This window comes from Gracilinanus agilis, chromosome 1, assembly GCF_016433145.1.
Source record: "Gracilinanus agilis isolate LMUSP501 chromosome 1, AgileGrace, whole genome shotgun sequence".
NCBI lineage: Eukaryota > Metazoa > Chordata > Mammalia > Didelphimorphia > Didelphidae > Gracilinanus > Gracilinanus agilis.
The window spans coordinates 234539280-234543754 of NC_058130.1; the positions used below are offsets into that span (position 1 = coordinate 234539280).

The following is a 4475-nucleotide window of genomic DNA, read 5'->3' on the forward strand; positions in this document are numbered from 1 at the left end:
TCCTGATTGTTGCTCCTTGATGTCTGAATTGTCTCTTTCTGGCTTCTTGTAAGATTTTTTCTTTTACTTGGAAGCTCTTGAATTTCGCTATTATATTCCTGGGCGTTGTCTTTTCTGGGTCTAGTGTAGAGGGTGATCTATGGATCATTTCAATGTCTATATTGCCTTCTTGTTGTAGAACTTCAGGGCAATTTTGCTGAATAATTTCTTTTAGTATGGAGTTCAAATTTCTATTAATTTCCCGCTTTTTCAGGAAGACCAATGATTCTCAGATTGTCTCTTCTAGACCAGTTTTTTTGATCTGTCAATTTCTCATTGAGATATTTCATGTTTCGTTCTATTTTATCAGTCTTTTGACTTTTTTTTTATTTGTTCTTGCTGTCATGAGAGATCATTAGCTTCTAATTGCTCAGTTCTAGCCTTTAGGGAATGGCTTTCGGCTATAATCTTTTGGTTTTCCTTTTTAATTTGGTCATTTCTTGTCTTCAATTTAGTTGCTACACTTTCCAGCTGTGAAATTCTGACTTTTAAACTGTTATTTTCTTGCCAGATTTTGGTTTCCAATTTGCTTGTCATTTTGTTTGATTTTGGGGCATCTTTCTCAAATTGGGACTTTCTGTCTTTTAACCTCTTTATTTCTTTTTGAGCTATTTCCCACTTCTCTCACCAAATCTCTTCCATCTTCCTCATCATCTCAGACTTGAACTCTTCAATAGCTTTTGGCCTGTTTTCATTATTTTGGGAAGGTTTCAATATGATTACTTGTTTGTTCTCCTCTGTTGTTTGCTCTTTTGTCTATATTTTATCTGTGTGTAAGTGGTTGAGTGTTACAGAGTTCTTCTTGATGATCTTTCTCTATTGGGGTTCTTGTCTATGGCTTGACATTATTAGCCCTGCGCCCTCTCAAGTTTATCCTCACACTCAGGGTCTGTCTGCGCTCTTTAGGCTTCTGAGGTCTCAGTTGTTCTCAGGGTCAAGCCTACTGGTGGTCCTTAGTTGTTCCTCTGCCCGAGGTTCATTTAACAGTGTCAGGATGTTGCTTCCACAGTTGTGAACCTGTTTTTTCACTGGGTCCCGACTCAAGGTCTTCACCTGCGCTCAAAATCTGAGTCCTCACCAGCCCTCAGGATTCATGTCGGAGATTGAGTCCGTGTCCGCACTCATGCCTGCACTTAGGGTCTGCACTCAACATCTGTAAGCGTTCTTAGGCTCTTGGGGTCTTAAGTCTTGCTGCTCTCAGAAGCAGTCCCTGGTTACCCCAGGTAGCTGCCAAGGACTTAATCTGCACCCCAAACTTGCTCTAACTCTTGTGTGCTGGCTTTTGCACTGTAGGTGGTGTGAGGTGGGGGAGGGGGTTGCTCAACTTGTGTTTTAGTGAGCTGTTTCACCCCTTTATAGCATTTAAATACCCCAATTCCACATACCTCCATTACTGCACCCTGTTGTGGGGTCCCTTTGTTCTTCTGGATTTGTTTTTATGTCTTCTTGAGAAGTCCTGTATTCTTGGGTTAGGAGAAGTTAAGCAGCTGCTTTTTACTTTGCATCTTTACTTTACATCTTAACCAGGAAGTCCGTTTTCCCTCTGTTGATGTTCGTTTTAGAACACTATAGTAATATTGAGTTCATCTCTCTAGCATCACATCCTTATTGATCACTATGGCTCCATCAGCTCTGCATATTTGAGATACATCAGAGCTGCTTGACCTATAATTAATCTTTAAAGAATTATAGATGTACTTTTGATTGTTAGTGTAAAACTGAATTTCTTTTGTCTTCTTACTGAGCCAAGCATCCTATTCTCTACAATTTTTGCTTTCAGTTTCCTTTTGTTGCAATGAAATGCTGCATTATACATTTTATTTTATTAATTTTGATATTTCATAATTTATGTCTAAAAATTAAATAAAAAAGAGTGCTAAATTATCTCTCTCCCTCAGAAGCAAAGCAATTTTATATTGGTTTTATATATGCAGTCAAGGAAAAAAAACATATTTCTTGAAGAAAAACAAGTCATATTATGAAAAGAAACACCTTAAAAACAAGAAAAATAAAGTATTTTTTAATGTATATTTCAATATGCATTCAAATTGTCAATTATTTCTTTGGAGGCAGATAGCATTTTACATCATATGTTCTTATTTTATTTTATTTCAGTTACTAATAGAATTTATCCAGGAGTGTCCTAGCCCCTTCCTCTTACCCACATCATAGAAAGTATCATCCCAGAGACATTCATGTTCATACAAATTTTATCTTTCATGGATAGATCTTTCAGTTCCTCTCTGGAAGTACTATTCACAAGTTATTCTTCAAGAATGAAATCTGTAGCTGTTTATGATGTTCTCTTGGTTCTACTCATTTTACTGTTCATTATCCCGTGTAATTCTTTTCCAAGTTTTATCAAAATTAGCCTGCTCTTCTCTCTCTTCCTGCTGTTGTCATTGGCTGGTGAGTTTGATATGGGACTGGGGCCCCCAGGGAAAGGAGGCAGCTGAAGAATGGGTAGATTGTCAAGACCACCTCTAAGCTCTGGGGACAGTGGGGTCTGGTGCTGGGGACCTGCCTCGCTGTAGCTGGTGCTGGTACTTAGGGCATCACTTATCCTGGACCCACGTGCTGTGTACCTATGGAGCTTGCAGCGACCACGGTGGTCTACAGGCAGTGGTGGCTTGTGCAATGGCACAGGACACCCAGAGGAAGACCCCACAGGGCAGGACCAGTCTCACCCAGACCATTTCGGCCAGCGGCCACCAGGACCCCACCAAAGCCCACCAGTAGATGAGCCTCCCTTGATAAAGCTCAAGAAGCAAAGAACAAAGGCAACAAGTATTTTAGAGCAGGAAAATATGAGCAAGTCATTCAGTGCTATAAAGAATCCATCACTTTATGCCTACAAAAGAAAAAAAAATTGACCCTTCTACGTTTTATCAAAACATGCTTGCTGCCTCTGAGAACTGCAAAAGTGTAAAGAAGTGGCACAAGATTACACAAAGACTGTCAAGCTTAATAGCAGATATTTGAAAGCTCTTTTTAGATGTGCAAAAGTCCATGAGAAACCAGACAATAAGATTCTTTAGAACATGTTTCTGGTTTAGAAGGCTACTGGAACCAAAAAAGAATGCTGTTAGTTTAAAAAGTTTTTAAACTTCTTGCGAAAGAAAAGGGCAAAGAAAATACAATAATCTTGAGTCTCTGATGCTTTCCCCATTTCATCAGATCTTATTTTAGTTCCTTCACTCAGCCTATGCTTAAAGGAAAGAAATTTCAGGAAGAAAAAGACAAGGAAGGTGAAACATTAGCAGTTAAAGATAATTCTAGATATTTAAAGACAATACACAAGTGAAGTATTGTTGCTAGGAACCACCTTCTACTAGCTCATTCAGTGCAGCTAAGCAAGATTTAGATCAGGTCATCAACATGGAAGATGCTAATGTGAAGCAAGGCAGCATGTATATGTATGAACAGCAGCCTTTGTTCTCTACTCAGGATTTTACCATGGTTTCCATTATTGATTCCCCAGAATAAAGATGTCTGCCATCACCGAGGACAGCTTAAGATCCTTCCTGATATGGTTGAAGAAGCAGTAGCAGATTTTGATTAACATATTAGATTACAACTTGACTCTTCCCTGGCCCAAGCTCAAAAGTGTTTTGCATTGTATCCTCAAGCTTACACAGGAAACAATTCTATACAATCCAGGCAGCCATTAAAGGCTTTACAGATGCCATAAAGAAATTTCTAAGCTGTGTTGAAGACTATTCATTTTATGGCCAGGCCCTAACAGATCAGCAGTAATTTGGTAAAGCAGATGAAATGTATGATAAATGTATTGACTTGGGAACAGATAATGTCACAACGTATGTTTATAAAGGTTTTTTTCAGGTTCATTGGAAACAATATCTAGACAAAGGCTTATTAGCAAGGCCACTGGAATTGATAAGTGTGATTTTGCATATGAAACAATGGGACCAATGAAAAGATAGAGAGGGAACATGGTAAAGTCAAAGGCTATTAACTTAGGCAAACCTGAAATGAAGATGGCACAGCTCTATTCACTTTGTGATGTTGCCTATGCTGACAGATGATGCAAAGAAATATGTACTAAAACTTCCAACTTTGTAAAACAGCTGGGAAAGGAAAAATAACCCTCTTTTGACTTTTGCCCTTACTTCAACAGAGCCCTATAGACGTGATCATCAACAATTGTGAATGAAGGAACTTAGTTTTTCCTTTTGTGGTGTTTGTCATTTTTACATCTAAACATTTTAATGTTTAGGTGTTGTTGGAGTGACTGTTCAAGGAAGTCTGTGGTCTTGATGAATATTCCTTCATGCAGCAGAAAGGGATATGAAAAACAAAGCTGCAAAGGGAACAAAGGATATTGTGGCCTTGGAAAAAAAATCTCAGATTTGTTCATGGGAGGAAGAGGAAGGTAGGAGTAATTATGTTTTGAATGATTTTGTTTACATATATGA

The 4475-nt window shown here is 38.4% G+C and overlaps 1 pseudogene; it reads left to right on the plus strand.

Annotated features, from left to right (window-relative positions):
- The first annotated feature begins 1132 nt into the window (after positions 1-1132).
- LOC123250302 lies at positions 1133-4122 on the plus strand (annotated as a pseudogene).
- The last annotated feature ends 353 nt before the right edge of the window (positions 4123-4475 follow it).